The following is a 16,732-nucleotide window of genomic DNA, read 5'->3' as shown; positions in this document are numbered from 1 at the left end:
ATGGTCTCCTGTCACAATGGTAGCTGTGATGTCACAAGCTCTGTATTAATACTTTGTGCAGAAAGAGGGTGACATGCAGAGGCAAACCTAAATGGGAAATATTTGCCTTAATGTGATTCCTCAAAGTAATAACCAATCTTATAAATACAGTCCTTTACACACAATAAAAGTTGAGCATTGTCCATTAGAATATTTTGGTGAAATTGCCCAGATGCTGTCTGTGACTGCATTATGCTGGACTATCCTGTCGAATAGTACTAAACTATACTGTATTGTAGTATTTGTGTTCCACTATTCTAAGCAGTACTGCAACTTAATGTATTATCTATTCTGTAATTTGCTGTATTATACTGAATCCATACTATTTTGTGGTATATTGCAGTACAAAGGCACTGTACTATATAGTACTATTCTGGGCTATGCTATATTCTAGTATATGTTGACGCACTGCACTATAGTATACTGTACCATCCCATGTATTACAGTGTGCTATACTGTGCTATTCTTTGCCATACTGTACTGTACTATGCCATACTGTGCTGGACTGTGCCATGCCATTATGTGGCATCCTGTACTATGATGTATGGGATCTATGGCAATTATTCAAAATGCTAAAAGACTGAACCAAAACTGATTAATTTTAGCAAGATCCTCCACCTTGCTCCAGGATTCCTACTCCTCTTTTCTTGATGTACTGGAAAATATTAGGGTTCAACCAAACACCCTAATAATGGGCGAATTCAACTACCCCACCATTAACTGGAAAAACTACTCATGTACCAACTCCTTCGCTCAACACTTTCTGGAATTCATAAACTCCAATGCCATGGATCAACGTATCCACACCCCCAAAAGGGGCAACAATATCCTAGACCTAGTCATTACCAACATGAGTGACTGGTGTTCCACACCTGAAGTCAACTCTTCGTTGGTCCGATCCGACCATAAGCTAATCACCCTTGATATCCACATCCCGCCCCCACCCCCCATTAAGGAAACAACAGTAAAAAATTTCTCCAAAGCCAACTTCATGCTTCTTAAGACAGAAGTGGTGAACTTCATAACACCCATGCAGATGGACAATACAGTTACAACTGCTGAATCCTATACAAATGCAGTCTATAAGCACTTACATGAGTGCATGGATCGTGCTATCCCAAACAGAACCAAGACTCTATCCTCCAAAAAAGGAAGCCAATCTGGTGGTCCCCTGCCATAAACAAACTGTACAAAAGAAGGAAGAAACTGTTGCAAAAGAGAGGAAAATCCCATGAGTGGAGAAGCTCCCTGGTCAGCCTCAGTAAGAAGCTGAGATCCCTTATAAGATCCTCCAAAGCTAGCTACAAAAACAAAATCACCACTAATTCTAAGGACAACCACAAAGCATTCTATAGCTATATCAAGAATCTCGATGGCAACACCCAGATCTGCACTGAGTTACAGCACAGAAATTACAGAACCAACTGATATTACCAACATCCTGGCAGATTGGTTCAGTGCTAACTTTACCCCCCCTCACCCCCTAAAGGGCCCATATCTATACAGGAAGAATGCAGAGTCCATGTAATTATAACTACGGAGGTAAAAGCTGCACTCTCTAAAGTCAAAAACACAGCATCCATGGGACCGGACAACATCCCAGGTTCAGAATGAACTGGCTCCCCATTTAAGCACCATGTTTAATAAAAGCCTTGCATTAGGCTTTATGCCCATTGAATGGCACACAGAAACAGTTATCCCACTCCACAAAGAGGGAGCCACCACTGATCCTGGGAACTATCGACCTATTAGCCTGATGAGCCTGGTCTGCAAGGCCATGGAACGTATCATCATGGAACTCATAAACAAAGACATTGGTAACCTCCAAACTCTGGATCCCACCCAGTTTGGGTTTGTGAAAGGCAGATCATGCCTCCTGAATCTGATCAACTTCTTTGAGGCAGTCACCAAAGCTGTAGATGAGGGTAAGGTGGTTCACACAACCTATCTTGACCTCGCCAAGGCTTTCGACACCATCCCCCATTCTGGGATTATAGCTAAACTCACTAAACTAGGTATAAATCCCTACGTCACAAGATGGGTTGCCAACTGGCACACTGACAGAACCCACACTGTAAAAGTTGCAGACTCCAAATCTGACCTCAAAGCAGTGACAAGTGGAGTACCACAGGGTTCTGTCCTGGGACCTCTCCTGTTTGGTATCTACTTCTCTGAAGTACAGGCTAACACAAAAGGCCTCTGGCTAATGAAATTCACAGATGACTGCAAACTAGGAGCCATAGTCAAGTCCCCTAATGATCTGGACATCCTACAGAAGGGCCTCGCTGAGACAGATGCCTGGTGTCAGAGCCGTGGCCTCAAGCTCAATGCCAAAACGTGCAGTGTCATCCCCTTTGGTAAAAACTCTTTGCCCATGAACTACCACATAGGCAGCAATCTACTTAACACTGAATGTGTGATAAGAGACCCTGGGACCCAGGTGGACAGTAGTCTCTCCTTTGATAGTCACATCGACACAGTAGTCAGGATGTCCTTCTACGTGGCACACCTCATCATAAAAGGGTTCTCATCCAGGAAAAAAGAGGTCATTGTTCCCCTCTACTCGACCCATTATAGAGTATGCCCTTTTGGAATGTACCTCACAAGACATCTGAAGCAGCTGAAAAGGCCACAGAAGTACCTCACAAAGAGGATTACCGGCCTCAAACAAATGCCCTACACTGACCACCTCAAAAAACTCCAGCTTTACTCTGTAGCATATCGCCTACTCCGAGGTGATCTCTGCCTAACATATAAAGCTATGTCAAACCCAGAGCTGTTGGACATGCTACACCTAAAGAAATCCCAATCCCTCCGAGCTACATGCTCTAGGGACCTAAACCTTTTCACTACAATAAACAGGACATGCTAGAGGGATAGATTCCTTACACAGAGACTTCCCATACTCTGGAACAGGCTACCCATCTATGACAAGCAAAGTTCTTCATTAGCACTCTTCAAGAAAAATCTTGATGAGTGGATGGGAAATAGGAAATACACCATAGGGATTACTTCTGTGTCTCTGCTTGACAGTGGCACAGGAAAATAGCTTTCTTGGGTGGCGTAAGCCAGGGAACCTTGTTGGCTAGGCTTACGTAGGCCCTTGGGTCAATAGCCTAGTACCTACCTGTGAAGTCAATCAGAACCACAATAGTTAAAACACTGAAAAATAATAAAATTACAAAAGAAAATCAACCATTTCCTTCAACAATATGTTAACCACACCACTAACTAGAGGCATAAATTGTCTAAATGCTGGTAGTGTTACAGAAAGGCTTTTTCTAAGTTAAGGTAAAGTGTAGGGTTGGAACTGGGGGCAGAATTAGGGTTAACACACATTAATAAGGTGAATTTTGGGCATTATGTCATTCTCATTCCCTAAACCTTATTCTAACCCTAACCCTAATCTGCTAACACTTGTACATGCACTTCTACCACCAAACCAATACTCTCCTTCAAAAACCACCATTTGAGAAAACAATTGTTCAATAAAACCTTCACACTTCCCTTAATGCCAGTATCCTGCTGTAATATACCAACTATAATGACTAGTATGCTGAACTATGTTGTAGTATATTGCTTCCATTTCATTTTTTCACTCAGGTTATTGCTTGTATGATATAAAAAAAGACAGTGTAGGAGTTAATGAATCCTGGGGGCTGTATTTTATAGTAAATGTACATTGTGTACACCATTCTGAGTGAAAAGTCTACCCAAGCATAACTCGCACCTTCTTCCCCCTAATTTTAGTTTTCCTATTGATTTTCTTGAAGCCTTAAATATTGAGTGGGATTCATAAAGGTTACCAGAAAGTGTAGACTACATGTACACTTAGTGTAATCTTTGCGTGACTAGAAAGCACATAAAATGCGGTAAGAATATTCTTGAATGCAAGTTGCATATAGTGCTGGCGTTAATGAATCTGTATACCAACTGCTATGAGAATGCAATTTTATGAGCATTACTTGATATTTTTTAATAAATGCCTTCAAAATGTTTAATATTTCTAGAACACTTAAGACACTATATGGGGAAGCCATACAGCCTTTATATGGTAATAAATAGCATTTATTAAACAAAGTGTGGATATATGGAGAGTACATATAGATACTAACCTGCAACACATTTTTTTTTACTATTGAGTATGAGATACTGTTGGCATTGAGGCATGGAATACCTTATTGCTCAGTTCACTGTACTGTGGAATCAACAAAAATTGATAACAAGGAAATCTGATTTCTGCATTGTTTAAGATGTCTGGTGAAGGTAAGGGGTCTCCGTATTAGATGAACACTTTCTGCTTCACTGCATGCACTGTAGGCACTTGCAAAGGAACATTTGTTATGTAGAAAACTTTAATACTAACCATGCTAAGTGCTCCTAGGTGAACAAACGTATTAGCATATGGCGGGGGTTATATTCTGATCTGCTGACCTATTAGAACCTCCTTATCCTGAAAATTGCCATACCACACTACTGTCACAAGAGGTAACATAACCTGTTAAGGGAAGATTCTCCAAATCCTGCTAAACAAACTTATCACCACAGGAAGTACTTAGCTGTGAAGGAAACAGTAGTTGGACAAATAAACTGCATGTTGGGGTGGGTGTGGGGAAGGGGAAACTACCTTCCCTGTTCAAATCTGCGTAATCAGTTTTGAGACTGTTCTGCCTTTGAAAACTAGTGATTTGGCTTTAAATTATATACCCACCACCACCAACTGCATAAATTAAAGAAAAATTACTTAAAGTCCTAGAACACTGTGTACACAAACAAATCATGGCCCACCTTCTACAACACAACATGATCACCCAATCCAACACGGCTTTCTTCCACACCACAGCACCTCTACTGCTCTCATCTTTTTCACCAATACCATCTCTCTAGCCAGAGACAACAACAAACTCGCTTCTTCTCTATTCTTAGATCTGTCCAAAGCCTTTGACATGGTCTCTCATCCAATCCTTCTCTCAAAACTTTCTCAACCTAACCTTTCCCCAACAACTATTTCTTGGTTTAGCAGCTACCTCTCAGACTGGCACCAATCTGTCAAATGGCACTCTGCTCTCCCTCCCTTTCTCCCTATTAAAACCAGTGTACCACAGGACTCCCTCCTTGGACCCCTCCTTTTTAACATCTTTACCAATGAACTCCACAACTCTTGTCCCCAATCATCCCTCATGCAGTACGCGGATGACTTCTACCATTATATCTATAGCTGATAACCCAACTGAACTACTAACCCTCAGACAAACATCATTCAACCACACTGAAACTTTGCTAACTCAACACCATCTCATACTTAACCCCAAAAAAACAAAACTGCTACTCTTTCTCCCAAAATCCCACTTCTCACTTAAATCTTCCTTCACCATCTCTTCACTCAACAACACCATAATAGCTCCAGAAACCCATACCAAGCTCCTTGGAGTAATCATAGATGACCAACTGAAATTTGACCTTCACATTCACCACAGTATTAAGAAAACCCATCAAAAGCTTGGTGGTCTTTATAGAAATAAAAAAATTCTCACTCCTGAAACTAGAATACTCTAGCCAGTGCCTGCCTCCTCCCCAACCTCTTCTATAGCGCAGAAATCTATACTAACCTCCAGTCTACACTTCTCTCCAAACTTGAATCTACCTACAACAAAGTGACTAGATTTGCTGCAAACTTATCACCCAAATCTCACCACTGTCTGGCCCTCAAGTCACTACACTGGCTTGAGTTTCCAAACCACCTCAGATTTACCCACCTTCAAATTATCCACTCCATTCTCAACAAACCATCCTCCTGTCCAAGTCTCTCTTCACTAGTCTCCCTCTACACTCCCACGTGATCGCTAAGGAGCTCAGATCAACATCTGCTACAAATTTACAAACCTAACAAATGTGCAGGACAGAACTTATACAGCTACTATCCAGCCATCCTCTGGAACAAGCTTCTCTTGACTCTTCGAAGTCTACCCCAGACCCATACTTTCAAGATCTCTCTTAAACACTACCTTACCCATCTCACAACTTGTCCCTGCAACCTCCCCACTTGAACCTAGTACACATCTTGGTCTCTTCACATCTCTCTCACCCACCCTTCATCATCCTACTATCCATCTCATCCTCCCTGTCTACTACCTATCACCCCCCTCTCCCCCTCATGCCTCCTTCCTGACTCGCTTTACCTTTTTACCTCAAGGCTTGCTGTCACCTACCTACGCCTTGTCAGTAAGTACATAACCTTTCCCAACTCTTCGCAGGCTACCAATTTCATACTAGGACCCTCGCAATTGCTAATTCATAAACCTATCAACTCCTAATCACACCTCTACACTAACTCTGCAAATTCCCCCCAAATCCCACTGCTCCTGCCCCCTACTTATCCTACTGCATCACCCTCAACTGCCCTCCATCTGCTCTGACTCCATTACAACACTAAGCTGCTATCTAACTGTATCTGTGTTAAACTCTCACTTGCCTTCCCTATTTAAATGCAATTAACACTCAGAACTCTATTTCTGTATTTAGCAAAATTTGTCTTCCACTATTTTTGCATTCTTCTATTGTGTATTGTGTAAATAGCAGATATTTTTGTATTTTGCTACTGTACATTGCAGCTTTTCTCCCTGGGACTCTGCTGAACAAGGGCTCTGTCCCAGTCGGACTATCCCGGTCAACAAATGTCAAACAAACAAGCAAACTACTTAAAAATCTCTAGGAAATTATCGTTGAAACTTGGTGCTTCTCTATGATCAATTTCAGATCAAAGATTTCAATTTATAAAATGCTGTAGGTATTAAAATTAACAGAGTGAACTCAAACTCACTCTTTGCACAAGTAATAGGTTTATTACCTGTTGATTTGTCAGGTATTCACTTTTAGTGATTCATTTTTTTATTCAGAATCTATATTTTCAGTAGTCCTGAATCATGTAAATATGATATCCAATGGAAAGCCACAACATACAAATTTCACTTGTGTTCCTGAACTGAAACCAACAAAGGCTGCACTTGCCTTCTGTAAGTCACTTGTTGCTTTAAAGATCTTATTCATTTACATAACAGAAATATTCTAGCACATTAGTAACCAGTAGAGTAAATGATTCAGGCCTACTAATGCTGAATCTAAAGAAGAGAAGCGAGTCTACAGTACTGATACTAGTTTCTGATAGATTACAATCTAGTCACTGGCAACAGTTCCCAAGGAATAGCAAATCACTAACAGATTAACCAGCCCCAGGTATGTTTAAATGAAAACAATGGAGTCAGTGTGCAGAATCATATACATTTTACACATACCAGGCAGCTCGCTCAGGGCATTTAAAATAATCTATCTGATGCCAGTGTGAATTAAACTCCATAGCTCTGCATCCTGATAGTCTATTTTAGCAGTGGAAATAAATGTGCAATCCTGTTTTGTTGAGCGTATACAAATATATGACAGGCACAGTCAGAGAAACAGAACTCTTCAAGACATGCTTGGACTTATTTTGTATGAGATCATCCCTTTTAACTGGCACAGTCTTTATAAATTTAGCATGGTTAAATTATGTCCATGAGATCTATTTTTATCCTACCCAAACAACCCTTCTGTCCTGTTGATTCAGTTATTGAGGTAGCAGAAGTAGTAGCAGGAATTGACAAAACCAACCTCGAATGCTTTTCTGAAATCAGCTTGTCTGTGTTTCTTTTGCAAAGTTTTCATTCTTCCTTATTTTTCATTTTTTAGAGTTACTCAATGAAAAGCATTCTTTATTATAAAAATCTTTTTTTATATTTTTATTCTTTACTTTTTAGTTTTTAAGTAAATATAACAGTAATTCTATAATTATCTATACAGAATTACTGTTGTATTTTACCTAACTAAAATGTTCATGGTGTTGCCAATTCACCACTGTGAGCTGTCCAGCATGCGGAAGTGCTCTATATTGTATAATGATTGGTTCCCAGTGGATGTAGATGGGAGCTGGGTGGTCAAGGAATGTGACAGAGCCACAAAGACAATTTCAATAAAAAGCATTCTGAAATAAATTTAAAATTTAATTTTAAAAATGAGGTTTTAAAGGCTAGAACATGTTCTGAATATTTTCTATTGTTGCAAAGGGCATAAATAGGGCGGCCACGGTGGTGTAGCAGTTAGCGTTGCTGCCTCACAGCAAGAGGTTCTCTGGTTCAATTCTCGGCTAGGGTGCCTTCTGTGCGGAGTCTGCATGTCCTCCCTGTGTTCGCATGGGTTTCCTCCGGGTGTTCCGGTTTCCTCGAACATTCCAAAGACATGCAGTAGGTGGATTGGACATTCTAAATTGGCCATAGGTGTGAGTGTGTGCATGTTTGTGCCTTCTGTGGAAGGTTGGGCGCCAGGCTGTCAACTCGACACAGTAAAACTCCACTGTCAATTATGAGCGGACAGATGATCTGCTGTGGCGACCCCTAAAAGCCGAAAGAAGAAGTTGCAAAGGGCATAAATATAGATTCTATCATGATATAATGTAACATGTTTCTGAACAGTGACTGAAATATGAATAAATATTTTACTTAAAAGAAAATTTTCTGTTTGTGCTGACAGTAACATTTGGAGCTGGAGAAATGACAGGCTGATATCCTCGAAAATAAACACGCAAAGAAATAGAGCCAGTTTTTGGTTCTATCAACAAACAAAGCTTACAGACCTCTGGGTTTTCAGTTATAGATTTACTGCACTTTAGATGTGCTTTGTAGATTACTTTGCAACAGACAACATTTAACTTAACATAAGCTGACATGATGCTGTTAGGATTTCACTAGAAAAAAAAAGACAGACATGGGTTTTAATGGATAACATTACAATATTAGTGTCTGGTTCTACAAGACAGAATGGTTGTTGGGAATGATCAACCAGCGGTTATTAGGACTGTATCCAGTGTGTTACTTCTTATGTTTGTGTTTATTTATTTGATTTTCTTTACAGGTTTGTTTGACTGAGTTTAGTGAAAATGCCTGGGAAGAAAAGGCCCAGCATAATACACAAACATTTTTAGAGAAACATTCAGTAATATACATGAATAGATATTAAATATTTAAGCAATAACCCATGCCTGGGTGCGGTAATGCTGGATTTATCCACTGTTGGTGTGGTTTGGTCACGAGGGTGAAGCCCGAGTGGCCAAACAAAGACAACCATGGGTAAATCCAGCATTACCCACACCCAGAAGGGGGTTATTGCTATTATACAATGATATTATTTAAGAAAAAAAATACTTTTCTTAAATAATGGCATTGTATAATGCCTTCGTGCTGCCCTTCCGCAGCTGTCTGGTATTCTGCGGCAGTTCTGATGTGCTGCGTATGCTTACGCAGTACATCAGAGCTGTGGGTGGAAGCAACGGAGAAAGCAAGATCTCAGTTTCTTTTTAGAAAGTGTCTCGCTATGTTAAAGGAGTTTAACATAGCAAGATAGCTTTAAAAACAGCAATGGAGAAAGGAAGATCTCAGTTACTTTTTTAAAAGCTGTCTCGCTATGTTAAACTTCTTTAACATAGCGAGACAGTTTCTAAAAAGCAACAGAGATCTTGCTTTCTCCATTGCTGTAAAAAAAAAAAAAAAAAAAAAAAGACTTATACTAATGGAAAAAGTGTACCCACGGTGGTGGAGCTGCGGTAGCATTGTCATCTCACAGTAAGACGCTGTCAGGTTCGATTCTCAGCTAGAGCGTCTTCTGTGTGGAGACGTGTGTGAATGGGCGTACCTTCGTTGAAGGTTGTGTGTCAGGGCTGGTAACTCAGCACGTAAAAAATCAACTACCAATCATTAGCGGACCGGATTTCCGCTGTGGCGACCCCCTAACTGGGAAAAGCCGAAAGACAAACAACTACTAATGGAAAAAGTCCGGGCGACTGGACCTTTTTCCATTAGTATAAGTCTGATTTACAATGTGCATGATGACCAATCAGCGTGCACGTTTTGGAATATTAATGGGGGATCGTTGTATAATATACATTAACAGTTGCGCATACATTTGCTAATTAGAGTACATTCTTATGAGGCAACTCTTACAGTATAAAAAATGCATATGAATTTGTAGATGTTGAACATTGATCATATGAAGAGGGGTACTAGTGGATTTGTTAGAGAATAGATCATGTGATAAGTGCTTAGAAATTCAAAGAAATGGAAATGATGGAAGGAACTAGCTAGGGCAGAAAGTATTAATATTGTAGTTGAGAGGTGAGATGTACAACACTTTGAGACAATATTTATTAGATGTATAGCAGTGGAGGGTGAGTGGTGTTATAAAATTTATATGGCTGGGAAATGCTAGTAAAACTATTCATGTACTGATGAAAACTGGTTGTAGGGCACAGGATTTTGAAAGAGAGATGGATTAATGATATGGCAAGCTGATGATAAAAATGCCATTTATCCTGGAGATGCATAGGACCAGTTCCAATTATTTTCTAGAAGTTTTAGTTGTGTTTTATGAGTTTACATTCAAAATGGATTTCATTGATAGCAGAATGTGGTTCATAGCCTAGTATTTACCTACAAACCTATCAGTCTGCAGATTTTTAAAAGCCTGGCCAATAACAAGAGGTTAGAATCAAACCCAGTACCTTGTATCTGTGAGTTTAAGACCTTAACCATTCTGCCAACCATCTGCCATCACAGCCTTAACCCTCTGTACCAACTGCCAGAATACATTTATAGTATTATAGGAAATTACTAGGCTATCGACCTGGAGGTCATTTTAAGCCTAGCCGTTTCATCCCAATGTAATACCTTAGAAATGCTAGTCAACATCCAAGACTGCACTTAATGATGACTGCTCATGTCCATAAGGGTTGTGGGCTCTATCCCTGGTAAGAATTTATGGTGCCATATCCACTCATCTAGGTTCCTCTTGAACAGCGCCATAGAGGTGCTCTATTTCACATGAATTGGTAGCCTGTTCCAAAGATGCATCAGTTGCTGGGAGATAAATCTGTCCCTCCAGCATATCCTATTTAAGTCACAGGTCATATTTAGGTCCCTGGAACAGGTAGCCCTAGTCCCATTTGATTTAAGGATATGCAGCAAGTTCATTAGGTTTGGGTCTTGGATTGCTCTGTAGGCCAGGCATAAATCTCCCCTAAGAAGTCTATACGATATGGAGTATAGTGACAGGGACTTTAGTCGGTCTGTGTAAGACACATGCTGGAGCCCCTTGATTATTTTTGTTAGAAACGTCTGTGGTCTCTCTAATTGCTGTAATTGCTTAGTACCGTACATATCAAATGGGGTATTATACTCAATTATGGGCTGGATAAGTGCTGTGTATAGGTGGTTATAACTTATTTTGCTCTTGAGGCAATGCCTTTTCCAATCAGGTGTGCCATGTAGAAAGCTTTTCTTACTACAATAGACACATGGAGGTCGAAGTTAAGGTCACAGTCAACATATAATCCCAGGTCCCTTACCACTTCATGAGTACTTAGGGTATTGTTGTTGATTTGATATTGTGAGGGGACATTGTTTGTACTGAAGGGTATGATGATGCATTTCTTTGCATTCAGTTTGACACTGTGACGAATACACCAGTCACTGGTCTGCGTGAGACCCTCCTGAAGTATACTGACATTATTTGGGGATTCAGTAATTGCACCTAGTTTGCAGTTGTCTCCAAGCTTGGCCAGCCACAACCCCTTAGTTTTGACCTGAACTTCTGAGAGGTATATACCAAACAGTAGGGGGCCCAGCACTATACCCTGTGGCATTCCACTGGTGACAGGTCTGCTGGTTGGTGTGAAGTCAGCCACTTTGATAGTGTGTATCTGGTTTGTGAGCCAGTTGGCAACCCATTCTATAATGAAGGGGTTTACATTCAGTTTGCTATGTTTACTGGTAATTCCTGAATGTGGGATTGTGTTGAAAGCCTTTGCCAAGTCATGGTGCGCTGTATACACATGTTTGCCCTTGTCAATGGCCTTGGTCACATTTTCAAAGAAATCCATCAGATTTAACAGGCAGTACTTGCCCATCATGAAGTCAAATTGCATAGGATTCAGGGTTTGGAGGTCACTTGTTTTTGAGGTCCATAAGAGCCTTGCACATGAGACTGGTCAGACTTATGGGTCTGTAATTCCCATGGTCTATTGCTAGGCCACCTTTGTGGAGGGGAATAACTTGCTATTCTCCATGCCACAGGAGCAAAGCCTATAGTTAAGCTATGATTGAAAAGGGTACTTAGTGGGGATGCCAGTTCATATTTTAGCCTGTTTAGGAGACAGCCTGGGATGTCGTCTGATCCCATTGAGGCTACTATGCTTTTGCCTTGGACAGAGCTTTGAGGAGCTGCTCTTCAGGTATGTAGGGTGGGCAGGGAGTTTGGAGGATGGTTCGTTGTAAGTTAGGAGGGGATAAGGGAGTGAAATTTTCACCAAACGTATCCGCTAGCAGGTTTGCTATCTCTGTGGGGTCGGTGTGTGAGATACCATTGCCACTAGTTCTGCGCATGCTTGGGTCCTACCCTTTAGGTATGTATGTAGCTGTAAAAGGCCTTATGGTTATCCTTGGCTGTACTTGATAAGTTTCTCTCAAAGGAGCCCTTGCAGGATATGACAAGTTGTCTTATTTGACTGTTGAGGCTGAGGAGGGTGCTTTTCCATTGTTGGGGCCTTGCCTTTGTATTCTTGGACAACAACTTTTTGCATTTATTGTAAAGTTTGTTGATGTTGGATGTCCAAGGCAGTTTGTTTTAACTTGGGGCTCTGGCTTTGATTCTTTCTGGTACAGCCAAGTTTATACACTTATGCAAGTGATTGCACAGGGCTTTAGTGTAAGCTTTGGTGTAGTTACCACTTCCAGCTTGAGGAGGGCTTGGAATGCATTTATACCTTCACCTAGGAGGGTATAGTTTGCCTTGGTGAAGTTTTGTATCCTGATTTTATCCTTTGTGAGCTCTGGTGTTAATGCTATCTCAAAGGTGACTGAATTGTGGTCATTTTTAACTAATGAGGGTCCGACAGTTGCTGCAGTGCATCTGTTTGACATGTTGATGAGGACCAGATCCAGAATATTTGTTTCCCTTGTCGGGGTATGGACAATTTGTTTCAGTGCATTTGAATTAACAAAGTCAAGGAAAATTTGCACTAGCAAGTTAGGGCTAACGTAGGTTTCCCAGTTGGTGGGATAATTGAAATCCCCCATAACCAGTGTGTTTGGTAAACTTTGGATTGTCTCCAGTTTTAGGCTTCATGGGTGTTGTGAGCTATGGAAAGGGATCTATAAATGGCTATGACTTGAATGGGGGTCTTACCCACTATAACCTGGATCTGGAATAACTCCATGGAGTTGTCCAGTCTAATTAAATGAGAAGTGAATTTATCTTTAATATAGATTGAAACGCCACTTCCTCTGGTTTTCACACCTTCATTTTCTGGTCTAAAGGTGTGGAAGGCATTGTAACCTTGGAAGGCGAGGGCACTTTGAGGCCTTGAACCAGGTTTCTGTGACTGCACAGACATCTACATCTTCTAGTGATAGAAGTGCTTCCAGGGAGTGCAGTTTTTAGCTTAAGATCCTAGCATTTAGCAGCATGACCCTTTAGTTTGTTCTCAGATGTTAATTTCACGTTGTTACTGTTTTTGAGACCTTTCCTAAAAAAAGGCATTATGGGGGAGTCGAGTGTAGATCAGTGTTTGTCATATATCTTTAAAAAGCATTCCAATCAGTGGGCATATGCATTTAAGTACGTGCAAGCAAGAGTGACATTTTGAGTGAGGAGCCAGAGTGAGAGCATGCATGTATGTAGTCAGTCAGTTCATTTAAGTTCAATGTTCCTCCTATCCAGCCTGATGTTTGTATGCAATAAACTAGTTAAACGAACAGCTGAGCCTCTAAATATCATCATCATCTAAATATCTACAAGACAAGTGATATGGTGTCAGAATGGGATCCATTTTCACAGCCATGAGGCAACCGGTTAGAAGTGGAGGAATATACACAAGTGGATCATCCCAACTACTCAATTGACTCGCAAACTGGTCAGAAACAAATTCCAGGTACTAAAATTCGCTTAAATGATTTCTTTTGCTACAAGTATAAAACAAAGCATTCAGAATGCTCAGAATGAATTTCTTATTAAATGAAATGTCCAAAACTGTGACATATTGATAGAAATATTCAAAACAATTGCAAAAATGTTTGAAACAATATCTGAATTGCATAAAATGTACAAAAAAAAGGGAAAACGACTGTATTTTTTTGCTATGTACTATTTTTTCACATTAACTAAAATATCTGAAGTGTGCAAAGTGTTGGCAAGTGTATGCAATATTACAGTACAGTTATTTAGCAAAGTACAGTCATTTCAAAGAATATTTCTCAAAGTACAGTATTTCAAAGAGTTTATTGTGCATTTAAATATTATTACAAGTACCTGGTGTGTGCATGTTTGTTCATAATTACAAGGGTCGAGACTGCATTGTATTTTACTGTATTTGTGGGCATGGCAGAAGGATTTCGCAGACCCACACCTCTTGTGTTTGATAATGTTGAGTGGAGGTGAAGGTGGAGGAGTAGCTATCCTATATAAATCTGAATTACAAATCACTTCCATTGAGTCTAAACCTCCCCTAACTAGCAACACTGAAATTATTATCTCTAAAGTTCAACTCAACAAATGTAAATCCATTTACCTTCCCCCAGGCAACAATATCACAACCTTAGAAGCTATCCTAAGTTGTCTGTCCACCACCTACCCATAAGAAACCATAATACTTGGTGACTTTAATATAAACTGAATGTCTTGCACATCAGAACAGCCTTCTTCACACATCAACCTGCATGGTTTTATACAAAACATTACAGTCCCCACTAGAACCAATAAATATAATAATAACGACAGCATCCTAGATTGGATTATTACAAACAGTCAAAACCAATCTTACAAAGTAGGGACCCTCCCAGAAGATATAAGTGATCACTCACTCACCTTCTTAATCAGGTATAAGACTGATATGCCAAACCCAACCATATATAAGAAAATAAGATGTAATAAAAATGTTAACCCTGACACCTTTCAAAAAGAACTTGGAGCTTGCGACTGGTCACCCCTAAAACACCTACCATTAGAAAATGCCTTAAATACTTTAACTCTAAATTTTTAACCATTCTAGACTACCATGCCCCAACTCGTATAGTAAGAACTAGGTCTAAACCAGCCCCTTGGCTCACCAAAACTACCAAACAAAAAATCCTCCATAGAAACAAACTATGGGCTAGCTGGCGTACAACCAAAAACCTGGCAGCTCAACTAATATTTAGACAACTAAGAAATGAAACTAAAAAAGCCATATTGTCAGATAAAAGAAACTATTACTGCCAACTCCAACAGATCCACCAAAATAAACCTCAAAAATTCTGGTCAGGTATAAACAAACTCCTGCACCCAGGTCACTCAATCACACCCACCCCCTCAGGCACCAATCTCCTTAGCTCCAACCAAATTGCCAATTCTTTTAACACTTTCTTCACAGACACCATTCAATCTTTGGCCAATCAGCTATCCCCTGACACTGCATCTCTTTCCAATATTATCCCTAATAGCCCCCCAATATTTCCATTCCAACCTGTTCCTACATCCTTTGTCTGCACCCTAATCAAGGAAGTTAAACCCACCACCCTCTCTGCAGATCTATTACCTGGAGAATACCTGCAAAAAACAGCCAAAGCTATAGCCTACCCCATATCCATCCTCATTAACAGAACTATTTCTGAAGGAACTATTCCATCTATTTGGAAAATCTCACATGTCATCCCCCTGCAACAGGCTGTACTATGGGAGAATAACTTGTCTTGCCACTTACCAGTTGCCCTTGGAGTCCCTCAAGGCTCCATATTGGGTCCTCTCCTCTTTTCTATTTTTACTAACGACCTACACACTGTACTACCTCAAGCCACTTGTATCCAATATGCAGATGACTCTACACTAATATGCTCAGCCTCCTCATTTTCACAACTGCATTCCCTAACCCAAGACACGTTTAACACAGTAGAGAATTGGCTTCTTCAACGATGTCTCATCCTGAACCCAAAAAAAACAAAAATGCTACTATTTACTCCCACCCGCAGAGCCCCCCCACTACATTTTACAATCACATCTAGCAATGGCACAATCATATCTCCAGACTCTACTACAAAACTACTTGGAGTACTAATCGACAACCACCTCACCTTTGAGCCACATATTAACAACACTATAAAAACGGTCAACAAAAAACTAGGTCCCCTCTATAGGATCAAACCCTTTCTTACCCCACTAGCCAGGACCACTATTGCCCGGACCCACCTTATCTCAACCCTACTATATGCATCCCATATCTATACCAAACTATGCAAAAGCAATCTGAACAAGCTGGCTAGCTCCTACAATAATATTGCCAGATTTGCAACTGGCTCTACCTATAGAACCCATCATTGTAACAATCTTAATCAGCTAGGGTGGTTAGAATTGCCAAATCTTATTCTATCAAACCAGCTAACTATTGCCTATAAGATACTGTTTCATCCTACATCTACTCCAATACTAACTAATTTAATCACCCCCTATAATAACCTGAAAACCCTGTGCTCTTCAAACAAATTAATGATAAAGATATGTAAAACCAACAATCTGGCTGGAGACTCTCTATTCTCTAACACAGTGGATAAAACCTAGAACTCCCTCCCTACTGATCTAACCTCCC

This window comes from Protopterus annectens, chromosome 13.part0 (genome assembly GCF_019279795.1).
Source record: "Protopterus annectens isolate FY-2018-M chromosome 13.part0, PAN1.0, whole genome shotgun sequence".
NCBI lineage: Eukaryota > Metazoa > Chordata > Ceratodontiformes > Protopteridae > Protopterus > Protopterus annectens.
The sequence above is the reverse complement of the archived record's forward strand: the minus strand, read 5'-3'. Positions refer to the sequence as shown.